General features: G+C 48.4%; 1 protein-coding gene and 1 pseudogene across 1 annotated transcript in view; both read right to left on the reverse strand.

Moving 5' to 3' along the window:
• PRMT8 (protein arginine methyltransferase 8) overlaps positions 1 to 19,568 on the reverse strand; it is a 209,537-nt gene that overhangs the window by 111,648 nt on the left and 78,321 nt on the right. The gene's annotated exons all lie outside the window — the stretch shown is intronic.
• Positions 9,377 to 9,724, reverse strand: LOC112634506 (annotated as a pseudogene).

A 19,568-nucleotide genomic window follows, 5' to 3' on the forward strand; every position in this document is an offset into this window, starting at 1 on the left:
AGATTCTAGGGAATGGAATAGGCCCTTGTCAGTGCAAGAAGAAAGTGAATCTTCTTCCTCTGCTGCCTTAGAAGCACCTAAAGAAACTCAGGAATATACGGTCTCCTTTCCTGTCGTCTGAGGGAAAGCCAAGGTACAAGGTTCTCTTCTGCAATTCACCCTTTTACCATCAAGGAAGCAGTCACAACCAGAAATGAACCACAGCTTCCTTCAGAAGGTGGAGGGGCCCAAGCCAAGCCAAGGTTCTGTAGAACAAACCCCTGCATGGCCTGGCAGGGTGGACCACAGGGTATCATCTACAACTTCTTGATTAGATAGACAGATAGATAGATAGATAGATAGATAGATAGATAGATAGATAGATGATAGATAGATAGATAGATGATAGATAGATAGATAATAGGTGGATCAATAGATACAAATATATGATAGATAGGATGAAGACTCCATTTGTTTCCATTGAAGAGTTCAGTCTACTCCTTTTCATTAATTATGTGACTACTTCCTCTCAATTCACCCAAGCCCTGTCCTGTCCTCAAAGTCCAATTAAGTTTCCAAACCTTTCCTGGAGCCTCCCAACCCATAGGATATCTTCTTTTTCTTCTTTGCACTCTTAGAGCATTATAGATGGTGCCACCCATTCTGACACCTCATCTTATAGAGTACCATCCTCCCCTAGCCAGAAATTACATCCAACTATCCAACTACTGTGATTATACAGAATGCAACCTGAGAGAAAGGAAGGAAAACACCCTCCGAAAGGTAGGAGAATATTTATTCCATTATTCATGCAACACTCAACCACCAAACCAGAGCTTATTAACCTTGAGCTGGATATAAAGGTAAGCTTGCTCATAAAACAGTTCTCTTCTTCCTCCAAGTCAAGCTTCAGTCTCAATGGTTACAGCCCATTCGGGCACAGGAGCAGTGGGAACTTCATGTAATGAGAAATGACTGCCAGTGGTTTGGAAGGAAAAAGTGCCAACAGTTCGAAAAGGTTGAGGGATATTCAAGGAAGGGCGGGTTTGGCCCAAACCATCAAAAAGAGATAAAATTGTGTTCTGTGAATTCTTTTTTAGGAGGCGGAGGAGGGTATCTTTTTAAAAATCTCTATCAGAAGTGTTCAAATAAAACGTTTCAGAACTCAACGTCAATAAGACTACACGATGCAAGAAAATCCAGGTGCTTGAGGCACCTCACGTCCAAGCCAAGATAAAGAAAACTCAAGCCACCTCCCCCTTCCTTGCTATACAGGTGCTTGGCTATTTCAGGTTATGCCTCTTGGTTTCTCACTGTAGGCTCCAAAGGAAGGGCCATGCCTTCTGTTACACTTCCCCCTCAATGCCCAGTCCAGTACGGAGCACTTAGAAGGTGCCTACACACTCGTTAAGTGAATAAATGAGTGAATGAACACGTCTCAGTTCTGATTCCTTCCTCTAATATTTTAGTCCCACTGGCTTTTATTACTTTGGAGAATGACCAGGAAACAGATTTCTAAAAATAATTTTTGAACTAGGTAGCCTTGTTACTAGACCACAGTTTTAAGAGCGTCCGTTGGTCTGCAGCCCCCCCAGTCCTCATCACCCCAACCTTATGCTTCTCCTCATTCCCATCACAACAATAAAGAAAATTAGGTCTCGCCTGTAGTCAATCACACTCCAGGCTGACCCTACAAAAAGAAGTTCCCTAACAAAACAGTGCAAGATATTGATTCTCTCTAAAATGCTTCCCAATTTCTCCATGACCTGGACCTTGTGGGCCCAGTTCTTGAGGGGCTCTCCTCTCTCCAGCACCCACTAAGTGGACAGACTCGGAGCTCAGTGCCTACTTAGCTCACAGTCTTGCTGCACGCATAGATGCTGACATCCAAACACACAAATGTAGCTGCAGACACTTTGACAGGTAGACCAGGAGAAAGAATACAAGAGGCTGCTGTTGAAGTTCCCAGGGAAGGCCTCCTTCCACTGGCTATTCTGATTTAGCCCAACCTGAAGAGAACTCTGCCTGAGAAAGCTTTTTGTGCAACGACTCATCCAGTTCGCCTTGTCTCATGACCTTTCTGCAGAGCGAGGAGCAAACCTCCCACCTCAAGAGAGAGAGATGGGAGAGGCAGAGGGAACACATGCACGCTAATGAGCCAGGGATGAGGCTCTTGTTGAGAGGCCTAGAGCACCTGTGGGCCTTCCGGACAGATGCAGACCAGCTCGCAGGCACTTCCCTGGTTCACTGTTTATGTACCTGCCAATAACAAAACCTAATTCAAGCAGAAAATCAGATTCCTTGAAAGAAATGGTCTGTCTGAGACCAGCAGACGCAGGCTCCCAGTACCCAGCAAGCCCACATGTCTGGCATCCTACCTAGATGAGAGCTCATCCTGTTTTAAAGACCTCTGGGGAAAGGTTACAAACTCTCAGATTTCCAAAAACGTCTTGACTCCTAGCAAGAAGTGTTGATGTGTGTCTGGCCTAAACCACTCCCACTTAGAGCTGAAGTGCCTTTTCAGATTGCTTGGTTCCCAGTAGGGCTAGAAAGTGTCTGGCTCTCTGCTCTGGAAACTCAGTGTTCAAAGGGAAAATGAAGTCATTTTTATTATCAGTCTTAGAACCTGTAACTCAAATGAGATCGTCCCTCTATAAAGGTGTCCAGATCCTAAAGACTGCTGAGTTTCCAACCCAACTTATTTCTTAGCAAATTATAAGAAAGGCAACTTTGAAAGCTCTGACATGGAAAAGGTGTCTGAGGCATAGAATTCCTGACTCCTCAGCCCCTTCGTTCTCCACATACATCATACACCCACAGGATGTAGAAGAGAATGAGCATAACAAACAAGAGTGTTCTGAGACACCAGGTGGCCCTCCCCTTCCCTCCCCGAGAATCAGCAGCCAAGGGCCCCCATCCCTACCCTCCCCCTCCACACCCCACGGTACTGGAAGGGAGGCCCTGCTCAAGCCCTTTCAGGACAAGGAATGGGAAGCTATCTGCAGAGAGAGGCCTTGCAATCTGCCTCCACTTCTGTGAGAGACCAAAAGTGGCGAATACCCCAGTGATGTCTAACAACTCAGGAGGCAGAAGCATTCTCTAGACATGAGGACACTGCGGGCAGAGGGCTGGTGAGCCAGACTGACCCGGATCTCCCAAGGCAGAAGAAATCCCCAGAGCTCCCTCCAACTAAAAACAGGCAGGCTCCCTTGCCAACTGCTGGAAAGTGATGTTCTGAGACTCTCTGACCTGCCTGAAAACTGATTTAAAAACAAAATCTAAAACCAGTTTGGTGGTAAAAGTCGGTCCTTATCTGACAGTCCCCGGGGCAAATGTCCACAATTATCCCAGCCAGCCAGAATAAGAAATCGTGCATTTCCTGTGGGACTTTGCTCTGCCCTTCCCCTCCCACACTTCCCTGCCCACAGTGTGCTCCCCTCCTTTCACAACCGCCACCATTCCAGGACCTCCAAGCTAACCCAAGATGCTCCACAGCCACTGGGTTTGGTTTGCACTAGGCTACATGAGGACCCAGCCTCCTGTTAGACTTCCCTTCTTTCAGCGGCCAGGCAGGCAGCCACAAGATATATGATGAGAGTCACCTGTCTGCTAATTCTACAGGTCACCACGCTGCTAGGAGCCTGCCCTCAGGGAGCCTCACAGTGTGAGGGGGGGCTGGATGACAGCCACTGTGCCTGAGAAGAGCAGAACAATAACCAAGAAACAACAAGAGCAAGAGCGTTTGAATGCCATCTGGATTTGAATTCCACATTTGTTTGTCCATCCAGCAAATGTTAACTGACAGCCTACTATGTCAGGTCCTATGCTAGGTACTGGGGATATGAAGATAAGTAAGACATGATTCCTACCCTTGAGGAGATTCCTTGCAAGGGGAAGAGCACTAGAGAGGGAAAGTAATCGCAAGATGAGAAAGTGAGGGCCTTATGGGGACGTGCAGACTGCTTTGGAAAAGTTAGGAGCAGCAGCTCATCTTGCTGTGCTTAGGAGAAACTTCGAGCAGGTAATTCCCGAAGGGAACCTTCAATGACCGTGAGGAGTTAGTCAAGCAAAGAGGAGGAAGGCCAGGGGAGAGCATGGGGGCTGCGCAGTGTCAGCAGGTGGATATGAGGCAAGGCTTCTCTGGGGAGGACGAGTCCCTCAGGATGGCTGGAGCAGAGAGCATCGGGTGAAAAGCCAACAGCAAGAGACGGGGGGGACGGGCTGGGAGCAGAAACCATGGGTCCTGCCTGCCAGGTGGCTGCAACGGAGCAAAAGGCAAATGCAAGAACAAAGGTGCAAAAGTGTGCATTTTATCTTCTCTACACTCGTGAAGCAGGCAGGGCACCCCCATTATATACAAAGGAACACGGAAGCTTACAGAGGCTAAGTAACTTACTCAAAGTCACACAGCAAAAACGCTGCCAGGATCTGAACCTGGGCCTATCTGAGCCCCTCTCTCCAAGTGCAAGCCCCTCACCGTATGATGTGAAGGGACTTGGATGCCCCACTAAGGAGTCTGGACTTTATCCTGAAGGCAGCGGGGTTACCTTGAAGAATCTCAAGCAGGAGGAGGGCAGGGCATGAGCCATTGTGCATTTGTAGAAGCTCATTCAGGCAGCTGTGTGGAGAATGGACTGGAGGAATCCACAAACCCAGGAGAAGAAGAGTTGAGTGGCCATTGTGTTAACCCCAGCAAGTGATGGCAGGGTCTGGAGTGGATGGGAGCAGGAGGGATGAAGAGAAGGGTGACCTCCACAGAGAGTGGGCCGATGGGATGATGACACAAGGATCAGGTGTCAGCCTGAAGGAGAAGGAACCACCCAGGATGAGAGGAAGAAACAGGGAAAGTGCCCAGCTAAACTGAGGCAGGGCTGGGACTCATGTGATGATTGATTTGGCCAACTGGGTGGTTGGAGACAATGTTTACCAAGATAGGGAATAAGGGAACAGAATGAAGGAGAGGATTTGGGGGTGAGAGATGGAACTTTGTTGTGGGAGGGGCCACAAGGAGATGCCCAGGTGACAGGTGGCTGTGCAGACCTGGTCCTTAAGAAACACACCTGGACTTTAGATCCCAGTGGGGAGTTGTCAGCAACACAGGGGTTGTTGGAGAATCAGCTCACCCAAGGAGAAAGTATTGACTGGGAATTGCAGAGAGCACAGGACTCTGGAAAACCCCAATCTTTAAGTGAGGTGGGCAGAGGTAGAGGCTCTCAGGAAGAAGGCTGAAGAAGACCAGCTAGAGAGGCAGAGGAGAACCAGAGGCAGCACCATTGGGGAAGTCGAGACAGGAGACCCTTCGGGGTGGAGCGATCAGCGGCATCCCATGGAGAAGCCTGGAGGTCCGTGAGGCCTCAGAAGCCGTGTCCATTGGGCTTTATGATCCGAAGGTCAGCAGGGATTTCAGCCCAAGGGGTTGCATGGAATGTTCTTGGGGGGAGGGAGGCTGTGAAAGTCAGATTGTGAGGGCTGAGAAGTGAGGGAGGGGAACACAAAGACAGTGCATGCAGGTGATGCTTTCAAGAACTTTCTACTGTATATAGAAGTGCTGATGAGGCTACAGTTTCATAGGGACAAAGGGCTGAGAGGAGGTCTTGTTATAATTCCATTGAAAGAACCTGGAGCATGTTTGAATGTCAGTGGGGAAGAGCTGGAGGCGGGGTGGGAGAGGGGTGGTGAGGGAGCTATAAAAATATGAGAACTGGTTGGTTCGGGCACCACTGGTAGAATTCGCCTCGTATTGGATCCTGGTCCTTCCCAGAGCTTCCCCAAGACCTGGCTTCTGGAACACAGCCCCTGCCTGCCAGACATTTTAGTTTGGTCCTGGCTCCACAGCCTCCCTAGTTCCCTGGTTGGTGAAGAGAAGACATGGAGCTTTGGACCTCCCATTTATTTCCCTCTCTCCACCACAGTCAAGCAGCTAAATGTCCCAGGCTCATCCACGCACCCCACATACGGGGACCGAGATGCTCTGACCCTCCTATCCCCTTGAGCCAGCCTAATAATTACAGCCATCGAAGCTCACTGGGTCAGGCCCTGTGCTAGAAAATACAGAATCACTTGGACTTCCCAAAGAACTTCGAGGTGGGCATTATCCTAGCCTTGCAGTTGAGGGAAAGGAGGCTCAGAGAAGTTAAGTAACTTGTCCCAATGTCACACAGTTTGCAAGCAGCAGAGCCGGGATTCAAAGTGAGGCCTTTCTCACACCAAAGCCAGGGACCTTTACCCACTCCTGTCCTGCCTTCAGTGAAGGACTGCTGACAAATTCGTGTTTCATTTATTCATCCATCCATTCATTCATTTATCAAACAGTTAAGCATTTACCATGCTCACAACACTACTTGGAAATTTAGAAATGTAAAGTTTAGCATAACAAGGGAAAGGCTGAGGCCAGCCGGAATGTCAAGCAAACAGAAACCCTGGGGAAGCCATTTTCACAGGGTCATCTGTGGATCACCTCCTGTAGCCAGAAGGAACACCACACACCTGTCCCATCACCTTTTCTTGTTCTCAGCTACAGAACCGCCTGACATTGGCTGCAACCTGGTGGGGAGATCTGACTCAAGAAACACTACGATGGCCATTGATGTCTCACCCACGCACTCTGTAGAAGCCTTCAGAATCTTTTCAAAGCACTGCCCCCACCCACCTCCCGAGAGCATCATGACTTCTGTTACTGGGACAAAGGTTCAGACAGGCCAAGTCTTGGGAGACCCGCTTTTCCCTCATTCAACATTCCCCTACCTTCACCCCTCTACCTTACCATCAGTGTAAGCAGAGAAAGCCCCTCCACAGGGCAAAGAAGGCCATCCTTGGCAAGCCCACCATCCCAGCTGCAGCTGATTCCACCAGGGACGGGCGCCTGCCTCCAGCACGGTTGTGTCTTGGCGGCCCAGCATGGAAGTGGGTACTTACAAGGGCCATGGTGACCAATCGGTATCATTAAATTATCTCAGTAAGTGTGAATGTGAGAGAAAAGGCAGCTGCTAGTGTGACTAGAGGCTGAAAGTCACACAGAGCAGAGCCATGAACAAGCGGAAGTCGGGGTGAGCAGACGCCCCCACGCTGGTGGAGGGAACCCAGGGGTTGGGGGGCTCAGGGCCAAGTCGGGTGACTGAGGAGGCATCGTGCTGGGAAGATGGGGAGACGACCAGATCCCCGGAGCCCTGAAGACCCAGAGTCCTGGTCCAGGCTCTGAAAACAAATCTGCCCTTGGTGTTTATGGAAACCTGAGGATTGGTGGCCTCCTAATTTCCAGAAATATCCTTAGCATAAATCCCCACTGCTGACAGTAGCTTGGGAGGGCCTCTGTGGCCCTGAGGGAGTCTGACTGATACTTAGGCTCTAAGCACCTGGGGTTTGCAGAGAGAGTAGGGGAGAGCTGGGAGCAGAGCAAGCCACCACACTCCCACTCTTGACTGTTTTCATTCCACTCTGCCCTTCTCATTCCTGCCACAGTGACAGACTGCACCCACCCAGAAGGAAGCCCTGGGTCAAGGATTTGGGTCTCAGCCCAACCTCTTAAAGCGAAACCATTGAGACGGGCACCTCGGTCACTACCACTTGCTGCTCCATGAAGAGCCCACCGCTCCTTCTGCTCCTCTGAGCCCTGTGTCACTTGGTTCCAGGCCCCTAGAGTTTAAGACACGGTCACCATCTCTTCATTTTCAGCCCCCAGGTTCTGCCCAGGGTGGCCTGATGGAAAGCCCCACTATCAGAGTGGGAGTCGTCTCATTCAGCCTGTCTTTTGCAGGAGCAGGTTTGAATTGTCATCTTTAAAAACTCCAAAATACTTATTTTACAAAGCAGGCCCTGTGTCCCTGAGCTTGCAGCCAGTGGGGACGTTAGATGACGTTGTCTGAGTGTGGAAGTGGAGATGCAGGGCTGAAAAGATCATCTGAATTCACCAGGCTGGTGTGGAATTGAAAGCGGGCCCCGGTTCTGTCCCTCCCTCCCTGAGACCCCTCCCATCCCCCCTGGACACCCTGACCAAACAGGCAGTGCTGTGTGCCAGCCTCACTCCTGCATATTCTGGAGACACACTGTTCCAGGAAGGAGGTTTCCCCACACCTGCCCCATGCCTCCCAGCCAGCAAACTCAAGTGGGCAAAACCACAGCAGCAACGGCTTCACAGCCAGGCCCCGGAGGGACGGAGCTCACAGACCTCCCACTTACTGAGAAAAACATGGTAGACAGCCTGGGGGAGGGCGGCAGGTTCCAACAGAGCTCCCACCACATCCCCTGCCCAGCCCCCACCATCCGACCCCTTCCTCCGCCTGGACTCAGCACCGTCCTGAGTCCCAGTGTAAGAGAACGTTGAGTCCTATGGAAAAATAGCAACAATGAGAACAATTGGTGCAGTTGCCACGAGGCCATGGATGCCCAGAGGACTGGAGGCTTTGACGCCCTCTGACTCGGCCCCTCTCAGGGCATCCTGAGGACTATGGGGATGTTTGCCTCTCCACACACACAGAGGATCCCATTCCCTGGCTGCCACTCCACATGGATTACCTTCCTACACCAGAGGTTTCAATATTTCTTTAAAAGGTTGGCAATTTTGAAATCGTTTTTTGTACATGTATTTCTTAGAATCCACTCCACTGCTTTCTTATAATTGAGCATTTTGAAAATAATTTAACCTTTTCATCATGACTCGCGGTCCTGATGACGAACACCATTATTGTGTGGAGGTGTCATTTCCCCCAGAGTGCAGGGACCACGTCTCAGTCCTCTGCGTGCTCCTGGGCTCCTTGGCCAGCACGTGGAGATACTGTGTGTGCGTCTGTGGCTTTACTCTGGCAGAAGCCCACAGAGGCTCTGGCATGGAGGCCGACAGAGCCCTGCTGCTCTAGGCGGCTCTGCTTTGTGAATACACATTCCTTAGTGTCTTCCGGATCCTCTCTTGCTATCAGGATATGAACTTCTCAGATCCTGAGGCCCTTCTTCTTTTTTCCACTTTTTAAAAATTGAGATATAATTCATGTATCATAAAAATCACCCTTTTAAGGTGGTTTTTGTATATATTCACCAAGGTGTGCATTCATTACCACTATCTCATTCTAAACATTTTCAACAGCTCCAAAAGGAAATTTCTGGCCCTGGTCACTCCCCACTCTCCCTTCCCCTAACCCCTGACAACCACAGATCTACCTTCTGTCTCTCTGGATTTACCTGTTCTGCCCGTTTTCATGGAAATGGAATCCTGGGCCATGCGGTCCCTTGAACCTGGCTTCTCTCATTTGGATCATGTCTGCAGGGTGCACCTGTGCTGTAGCGTGAACCAGCACTGGAAGCTCTTCTTGCTCCTGCCCCTAAGCCTTCCTTCACTTCTAAGGACAATTTCCACTTTATCTTTCTCCAGAGGATAGTCTGCCTTCAATCTTAAGGACTCAGCTCCTTACATGGGCTTTGGTGGGGGTCGTGAGGCAGCATCTGAAGGTCTAAATTGGGATGGGGGTGTTTGGTCCTTGCTGGCTTCACTGGATGGATTCCTGACTACTTTGCTGTGAATTGCACACTCACACAGGAATGTAGCTTCCCCTACAGCTTGGGAAGCACATAGGCATAGAAGACACTCGCTTCAGAAATGTCCCTGACTGCTGCGGCCTCCGCTACGTTTCAAATGATGAATTTCTTAATGGCCTTGTCCTCAGGCACGCATCGGGCACAGTTCATGCAGCGAATAGACAGCGCGTGGCCATGGCCCCTTTTTGGCACAACACTAGTTCCTTCTTTTGTTTGTCATCTTGGAGGCACGGACTGGAGAGAGGAGCCTTCCTTTATTTCTAATATTCTATGAGCAGGATGCCAAGGCAAGCGAGAAATGCGTGCAAAGCAGCATACATAGCGCTTGTGTAAAACTTTGAGTTCTTGTAAAAATGTGGGGCACTGGGGGACTTTTATTTCGGGTGTTTCAGAGACATAGCCTGCTTGCTGACCATTTCTTGCCCATTTTCTCAATGGCTAAGGTTTCTGGATAAGTGGGCCCCAGGTAAGAAAAGTATCAATCTAAGACTCACTCATTTCATCTCCCTTGTGCTCTACATTTTTACAAATCAACTTTCATAATTATTCTCTATTTTGAGTCTTCCATCAGGACTCAAGAGTCGGTGTAAGGAAGACACAGAAAAGCAGCCTCTAACGTCCAGGAACTGGTCCAATGCCAACGACTGGGCCTCAGTGTTGGGAGGAGCTGGCGTGGGCACTGGACCTTGGTGTTCTGGGGCACATACACAATCCCGTGGGACCCATATCAGAGATGGGCACTCTGTGATGACAAAGTGAGAGAAAAAGCAAGACTATAATCTCGTCTCAGCACAGACAAAAACAAGGTCTCTGTGCACATCGCAGAACCGTCTAGCATCTCCTCCTCCTGGTTGATGGGAATGGCTGCTGCATCTTTCCCATCCACATCTTCGGTCTTGCTTCATTTTTTCACGTCTTCTAGGTAAGAATCATGAGGATACACGATCACAGTAGTGCACCTGCTTACACACACTATCCAGCCCAGAGAAGGCCCCGCTTCCTAAGCCCTCCTGAGACCAGCTACGAGCTCACATCTATTCTAAGTTCTTTCGAAGGCCCTCTTTACTGCTGGACATTCTTCCTTTGTGCAACAAGTCAATAAGCCCAACTTGGTTCAGCTACAGGGGAGTTCTTGATGGTTTTTAACTTAGGAGGATTGGCAGAAATAGAGGTTCCGAGTCAGCCGAAGGCCTCCCTCCTTGGACAAGAGCCCCTGCCTCAGCTGAGACACACAGGTTGTCTCTGCCTGTCTGAGGCACCGGGTGGCCCACAGCTGGGAGGCAGCTCGGGCTGAATGGAGTCTGATGTTTCTTTGAGGTCCCTTCGCTTCACTTCAGGTGCGTTCTGTTCTAGGAATGAGGTGCTGTGAGACTTGTCCTGGTGATCTGATCAGATTTGCCCCGCTCCTCGGTGAAACTGCTTTCTAGCCTTCTGAGAAATGCTCCTATGTCCATCTGCTGGTTGAATGTTATACGTGTTGTGTCTGAGTGGAAAAGTCCACGGTCGACAGGGGCCTGGATATTCTGTCCTTAAGCTGGTCTCGGAGGCCACAGCACTCAGGAGCTCTCCTCAGACCAGCATCCATTGGAACGAGCTTTGCTGGGGATCACCAAAGGGTTTCCACACCTAAGGGTGGATTTCCCTCCACCTTGTCTCTGTGCGATTCCTGAGAACGGCTCGCTTTAAACTCCCTCTGCCTGGAATCAGGAGGATTGGGGACAATCAGCCTGTGGCTTCTGACTAAGCTCCGGAGGCAAGAAGTCTCTTCTCAGACTGCTCGGGTGCCCGTGTGACCTTCCTCATCGGAAGTGGCTCTTCCCCGGGCCAAACACCTGCTGCTTCTAGATTTCCTCACTGTCGTGTGAACTCATCCTGTGTCTCTGACACAATTTCTTTTTTTTTCTTTTTTGAGACGGAGTCTTGCTCTGTCGCCTAGGCTGGAGTCTGGAGTGCAGTGGCACAATCTCGGCTCACTGTAAGCTCCGCCTCCCGGGTTCACGCCATTCTCCTGCCTCAGCCTCCCGAGTAGCTGGGACTACAGGCGCCCGCCGCCACCGCCACGCCCGGATAATTTTTTTGTATTTTTGGTAGAGACGGGGTTTCACCCTGTGTTAGCCAGGATGGTCTCGATCTCCTGACCTCATCATCCACCTGCCTTGGCCTCCCAAAGTGCTGGGATTACAGGCGTGAGCCACCGCGCCCGGCCGTCTCTGACACAATTTCTTAAGAGACCATTTGAAATGACAGTGGCCACTCGGGGGAGTTTTCACATGAATGAGGTTATTCATTTGAGAGGTTCCGCACAGCAAAAAGTGAAGGAGCCCAGTGAAGAGCTTGTCTTGTAGAAAGGAGACATCGATTTGCTTAACGCAGGAGACATTAAACAAACTTCTTCCTTTGTTTCTACGCCTCAGGGATTAGTAAGTGCTGCTTTCTTGACAGATTGATAAAACTGTCAAGGGCCCAAGCTATTCTCCAAAACAGGGTAATGTCACTAACTGTTGAACGTATTTGCCAAAATCTGTTATTCTAACTTTTCTTTTTTCACAAAATGAACCCAATTAGCCTGAGAGTGATAATGTCATACTTATTGGAAGCCAGGTCCCTCTAATTTTTTGTTTCTATCCCTCCATTTTTCTTGGGCTAGAGAACATGGACTCATTATCTATTTTTTCAGAAAAGAAAACAGAGGCTCAGAGAGGTTAAGTGACTTGCCCAAGTTCACACTGCTAACCTACAGCAGGACCAGGACTCAGCGCCGACTGTGAGACCTGGCCGGGGCTCCAAACAAACGCACATCTCATCGTGTTGCCTCCCTCAGCACCAAAGAGAAAGGAGAGAAATGTGGGCATCGTCAGACCGGCCACACCAGAGCTCTCAGTAGTCTCATTCAGTCCCACAAGCCCACAGGATGTCAGCACTCAGATGGATTTTGGAAACCATCCAGTCTCACCTCTCAGTTTACAGACGCAGAGACTAAGGCCCACAGAAGAAATGTGACTTGGTCAAGGTCACACAGCAAATTAGTGGCAATGCCCAGACTTAAACCGAGATTGGCAGAGCTAGGCACAGTGCGACATCAGCCTCCTCCTCCACAGCAGGTGCAGGGAGGGTCCATCCTTCTGGTCACTACAGCATGTTACAGTTTCCTGTGTCAGTGCCCTTCCTCCTAGGAAGAAACCTCTGGGCTAAGTGGCTTGCTCCCCACTTTCAGCTATGTAGAATTTCTCTCTGGGCATTTGAGGCAGGAGTGTTGACTACATTTCTTAGGTGTCTGAGGCTATCTCAGTTAGAGAGATGAATTACGAAAAAATCAACCCTCCTGCGTATGTGTGCAGAGTTCTCCATGCAAAATAAAGTGTGAGTGAGAAGCAACAAATGCTATTAGCAGGAGGGCAAGCCAAACCTGCTATGCCCTTTGAAATGTCCTCAAGTCGTCCTCAAACCCACCCATGTAATTTATAAGTTCGTTTCAAAAAATGAGATTCTAAATTTCAGTGTCTATTTACAGCCAGGTGACCATGGCTCTCCCCTGCTCAATAAGCCTCGATGACTCCCTATGCCTTCAAAATAAAGTCACAAATCCCTAACCCATCATCCAGGGCCACTTGTGATCTGGCTCAAATCTACCTCCAGTAGAACTGCCCACTCTTTCCCTTCCAGGCACTCATCGGATTTCCTAGAAATAACTGCTTCTCTTTCTAAACCCCACCAACAAAAGTTCCTGAAAAAAGAATTTGGAGCAAAGAGATTTTATTCCAGTGGACAGTTTGCACACTCGGGAAACCCAGCCTTAAGTGTAAAATGTAGGTGTGTTCAAGGGAACGAAGAGAGGAGTAGGGTTTATTTTATTTTTATTTTCTATATATATATATATATATATATATTTGAGACTGAGTTTCACTCTTGTTGCCCAGGCCGGAGTGCAATGGGGCAATCTCGGCTCACTGCAACCTCTGCCTCCTGGGTTCAAGTGATTCTCCTGCCTCAGCCTCCGGAGGAGCTGGGATTACAGACGCCCACCACCACGCCCGGCTAACTGTGTATTTTTAATAGAGACGGGGTTTCTCCATGTTGGTCAGGCTGGTCTGGAACTCCAGACCTCAGGTGATCCACCCACCTCGGCCTCCTGAAGTGCTGGGATTACAGGCGTGAGCAGGAGTCGGCTTTGGTAGCAAAATTTCCTGCCCATGTTTCCCATGAGGTCTATTTATGCAAATGAAAGATGGAAACTTGCTTAGTTCTGATTGGTTGATACAGTTGAGCCCTGATTGGCCAGGGCAGATGAGATCTGATTAGCCAGTATCCAAGCTCCAAACCATATAAGTCTGTTAGATGTTTTCTTTCAGGGGTAGAGGCTACAGATAGCGGGGTATGCGTCTTTCCTTCCCTTAAGGGCAGGGATTTATTTTTGTTAGCCCCATCTAGCAGACAACTTGGCACACGATAAGTAATAAATATTGAGTAAATGAATGCATGTGTACTTGGAAAATTTACATTTACCCTCCCCCACTCTATACCTGAAAAAAACCAGCTACTACTGAGGAGAAAACGAGTCATGTCTTGAGATTTTCTCGAAAGAATATAAACATGAAACTCAAATTAGATAGCAAGTTGAAGAAAGTGTGACACTGCTTTATTTTCAGGGTTTTTTTTTTTTTTTTTTTTTTTTTTAAGGAAACGCAGCACATTAGGAGTTGAGGTGAAGGTACTGGCTGCCTTTGTAGTTAGGGTGCAGTTGTTTTGTTTTGTTTTTTTACCAGGATTCATAACTGGGGAAATAAAAGCACCTCTTTGCCTGCATAACTTTGTTCCCTTCCTTTATTGCTTTAAATAGGCAAGAGGTGGTTTGCCTTCCTTTCACTGCTAATGTTTGCTTTGTGTTCCTTAACAAAAATAACTTGCCGTTCATATTGCTCTTAAAGGTCGCTAAAGATCCCCTCCCCCCTTACTCATTCCACTCATAAGATCCTCAGTGCTGCTCACGGGAGGCTCCCTCAGCCCGGTATCTTCTGTGCATAATAAAAGCAGTAGATGGTGGGTCCAGTTACATTAAACATCAGGTAATATTGGTACTTTTAACTTTGCTATGAGAGTCCTCAAGATTGAAGCATTATCCTCTGCTTACAATTGCTGTAGGCAAGAATGTGCACCAACCCTCCCAGGGGTATAAGGATCATCACCATCACCATCACCATTGTAAGACGACAGCTTTTTACAGTTCACATATCTTTGTCCTGGTTATTTTCCCTCTTAATCGTTGAGAGTCTTGTGGCCAGGTGTGGTGGTTCATGCCTGTAATTCTAGCGCTTGGAGAGGCCAAGGCAGCAGGATTGCTTGAGAGGAGGTGGAGAATGCAGTGAGCTATGATCTCGCCACCACTGCGCTCCAGCCTAGGTGACAGAGCAAGAGCCTGTCTCGAAAATTATTTTAAAGGAGTCCTGCAAGATAGGTGTGAATTCTTCTAGAGCGCAGCTGAAAAGTTAAATGGCTTGTCCTAGAGTACACAGCTCAGCAGAGCCCAGAGTAAAATTGAAATCCAATGCTTTTCCATCTATGCTGCATGAACCTCCACTAGAGTTTTATGAAAGTCCAGCTTCCTGGCAATAGGGAGAAAAAGCAATTATAGCCTTTCTTGATATTTAACCTAGCTAACAACTTCAGCCCAGAGAAAATCTTCCAAAAGTCCAAGACAGACAGGTCTGGATGTGTATACTTTCACCCATCAACCATAACCTTAAATCCGAAGCCAGGAATTAGAAAGAAATTCTCAGGGTAACATGATTATTTCAGTCATGAAGTCTCGCTTCCAGCACCCGTGAGACTAGCCGTGAGACTTGGGCAAATTACTTAACCTTAATTTCTTCAGTCTGTAAAATGGGGATATAATATTGGGTAACACACTAAGCATCATGTCAGGGATATAATTTGGGTGTTTGTCTCCATCCTCCCAGATGTCTTTGATCCCACCGTAACCAAATCCCAAATTGGCCTTCCTCTGCCAATTTCACAGTTTCCGTACATATTTTCCAGGCACTTCTACCACTCACCACCCCCCAAAAGGGACTGAGCCCTAAGCTTGTGCAGTGATTAATGCTTTCTAAGTCTTTTCCATCCGCCTGCAGTTATGCTACAAGATCTCTGGGTAAAGGACTAGCCAGGTCTGTCTAACACATACTTTGGTGTCACTTAACAAACTGGTTTCTACCACTTTCAGCCGGAAGTGACAGTGCTTTTTAATGTTGGTTGCAGGCGGGAGACTGTTGCCCCCTCGCAAGAGCTTCAGCTTCCTTGCACGGCCTCTCCTTGGCTTCTGTCTGTCCCTGCCAGCAGCTCTTCATGGGACCTATCCCGACACGCCAAGAAAGCAGAAAACGGAGTTCCTGATGCAAAAAGTAAAGAGCTTTCATCTGAGGAAGGTGAGTCCTTTTAAATCATCAGGCCTGGAAAGACAGTAAAATGAGAGCAATCATATCCCACTCCTTCTTTTGAGCTATATATTCATTTTTAAAAACTGCTTGCTTTTGCCATAGGTAGCTATAATAATGCCACACTGGACACTATCACTTATAGTTTCATAATGAGTAGCCAGTCATTCATTTAAGTTATTTCTGTAAACCAGTAAGAATTCTTGACAAACAACCCTGTACCAGCCCACTCTGTCCCCTTCTTTTGCCTTTAAAATCCTTCTTGTATCGTACATATACCGTATTTTCTGTATCCCATCTGTCAATGAAGGGCATTTAGGTTGGTTCCATGTCTTTGCTATTGTAAATAGTGCTGCAATGAACATTCGTGGCATAAAAAGGAATGAGAGCATGTCTTTTGCAGGAACATGAATGGAGCTGGAGGCTACCATCCTTAGCAAACTGACACAAGAACAGAAAATCAAATACAACATATTCTCACTTATAAGTGGGAACTAAATGATGAGAACACATGGACACAAAGAGAGGAACAACACACACTGGGGCCTCTCAGAGGGTGGAGGTTGGGAGGAGGGAGAGGAGGAAAAAACTCTATTGGGTACTAGGCTTTGTGCGTGAGTGATGAACTAATCTGTGCAATAAACCCTCGTGACATGAGTTTATCTGTATAACCTACACATGTACTCCTGAACCTAAAATAAAAGTTATTTTTGTTTTGGTTTGGTTTGGTTTTCTAAAAAACCTGCTCTTAACAAAGGCTGTAGGAAGCTCACAGCCAAGGGTACCTGGGTCTGAGTCTTCCCAGCAGCTGTCCTCACTTTGGTTCAAGTAAACTTTAAATTATACTTTGTGTCTCAGCCTCTTCCCTTTAGGTTGACGCTGGGCAGAGTAAATGACTGAATAGCCCCTGCTTCTCTGTCTGAAGCTTGGAGTCCTCATAAGAGGACTTCCTGCTCTGAGATAGGAGGGAGCCTCGCTCAGAAGAAGGAGCTTGTGTCTGCTGAGGACACAGTTCCATCCAATGAGGTCAGCAGGGCTGTTGGCAGCTTCCGTTAATTCCGCTGGGGCAGGCAAGTGGCAAGTGGCAGTTACTTGAGCTGAGGATGCTGGGATGGATTTTTACATGAGAAGTTGGCCCTTAAATCAGCAGCCCAACTTAAGTACCCAAGGAAATGGAACAGCGGGGAGAGGGACATCACACACACCACCAAATCCTCTTGTTAGTCTCTGGTTTCCACATCCTTTTCCAAAACTTCAGGCCAGCTCACAGCCTCACTTTTCCATCTCTTCGCCATTCCTCCAAAGTAGAGCTTCCTGCTGCTACAGGAATAGCTGAGAAGTGGGAAAGATCAAGGGTTGTAAAAGCTGCCCCAGACAATCTACAAAAAGCTTTGCTGGAATTAGGTTGTGCATCTCTGAACCTGAGCTAGATCTGTTGGGTCAGGGACCACGCTTACTTACTGGCTCAAGAATTGACAGAGGAGGTGTCTAAGAAATGCTTGTTGGATGAATAAATAAACCGCTGAGTGAGTGTTTATATGAGCCTGAAAACTGCCTGCACCAGCACAAAAGTAAAACCCCAACACCCTCAGGCCACATCTACCGGAAAAATATATGTCAGCCCCAGAGAAATGTGGGCAACATGAGGCAAGTCTGGAACAACACAGGACACTGCTCTCCTCCTCTTCTGGCCCCTCTTCCCCTGTGATGCTCAAAATCCCATCAAGGCTGGACATCCAATCAGCGGGATGTAAGAGGGTCATTCTTCACTGTGGCCATTCAGAAGTTTCCCGGAAACCTGGCTTTCTCTTGTCCATTGCCCCATGAGCATGGTGGTGACAAGCTTGGGCTCTGAAATCAGACAGCCCCAAGTTTGAAACCTACAGCTTCTTCCTTGCTAGCTGTGAGACTTGGGCAAATTACTTAACCTTAATTTCCTCAGTCTGTAAAATCGGGATAATATTGGGTAACACCCTAAGCATAAAGTCAGGGATATAATTAGTGCTCAATAAATGTATCTCTATTACCCCCACATCCCATTCTGCCATTCCCTTCTTTCTCTTCCTCCCACAAGCCTTCAAATTCATCATTGCCTATGAACAGCCAAAGGGTAAAACAATCACAAAACTGGGCAGTTTTGGACAGCCCAGAAGTTATTTACAAGTCTACGAGTAACCACTGCAGTCTGCCCAACTGCCTGGCCTTTTGAAAAGCACACTTAGAAGCTGGTGATGTCCATGATCCCACAGAATTTCCTAGGAATGACAGGGACGTGTATTTACAAAGTTACTCTTGACTTTTTAAAAGAAGACAACCGTGTTTTGCTCCCATGGTGTCTCAAGGGGCACCTAGATTGCTGGGGGCCTGTTGTCCAATAAGGAATGCCACCTGGAAAAGGAGGTGTGACCGGTTTAGAGTCCAGATCTGAGAACTGGGGGAAGCCACTTCGTGTCTTAGTTCCCTTACTTGTAAAACAGAGGGATTGGACCAGATGATCCGTAAAGAAACTTCCGGGCCGGGCGCGGTGGCCCACGCCTGTAATCCCAGCACTTGGGGAGGCCGAGGCAGGCAAACTACCTGAGGTCAGGAGTTCGAGACCAGCTTGGCCAACATGGTGAAAACCCATCTCTATTAAAAATATAAAATTAGGCCCGGCGCGGTGGCTCACGCCTGTAATCCCAGCACTTTGGGAGGCCGAGACGGGCAGATCACGAGGTCAGGAGATCGAGACCATCCTGGCTAACACGGTGAAACCCCGTCTCTACTAAAAAATACAAAAAATTGGCCGGGCGTGGTGGCGGGCGCCTGTAGTCCCAGCTACTCAGGAGGCTGAGACAGGAGAATGGCGTGAACCCGGGAGGCGGAGCTTGCAGTGAGCCGAGATCGCGCCACCGCACTCCAGCCTGGGTGACAGAGCGAGACTCCATCTCAAAAAAAAAAAAAAAAAGAAACTTTCAATGTTAAGACTTAAAGGGTAAATGGCTCTTTGATAGAGAGGGACCATAGAAAAGAAGATCCACACAGCTTAACCTCCCAGGGGACAATTAAAATGCTTTAATGTGAAGTGAATGACGGTGTGGTAGGGTTTGAGGTGAATGTAATGGCATAGGAAGGCTGGAGGGCTCGGGGGTCCCTCAACCTCATTCTCAGCACCAGATGTGGTGTCTGGAGCATCTGAAGAGGGGCTAAGAGACTCCTCCGTCCTCACCCCAGCTCTGAAGATGCCTCCACCATAAGAAAGAGACAGGGAGCCCCTGACTCTCTCTGCTCCCACGTGGGAAGACAGGGGAGGAGGAAGGCCCCAGCATCTTCCATCACTGCTGCAGACACCACCCAACCCCCTGCCCTTCTCCCTGTTCCTCCTTTTCAACTCTCACCTGGGCCCCAAACAGCTCTCTGCTCCCCTTTAGGTGTTAGCTGCACTTCACCGGCAAAACATCTTTCTTTGCCAATTTTTGTCAAAAATTTTGGCATAGTGTTTGCATACATTTGCAGTTAGGATTCAAGAGACCCTGACTCCAATGGTGTAAGAGAAAATAATCATGATGACTGCACTTGCAATCAAAGGAGGCTTTCAGGAGGCACACTTGATTTGCTACACAGGGCTGGGAGAGGCACTCAGTATGTGAGGCTGGG

Source organism: Theropithecus gelada, chromosome 11 (genome assembly GCF_003255815.1).
Source record: "Theropithecus gelada isolate Dixy chromosome 11, Tgel_1.0, whole genome shotgun sequence".
NCBI lineage: Eukaryota > Metazoa > Chordata > Mammalia > Primates > Cercopithecidae > Theropithecus > Theropithecus gelada.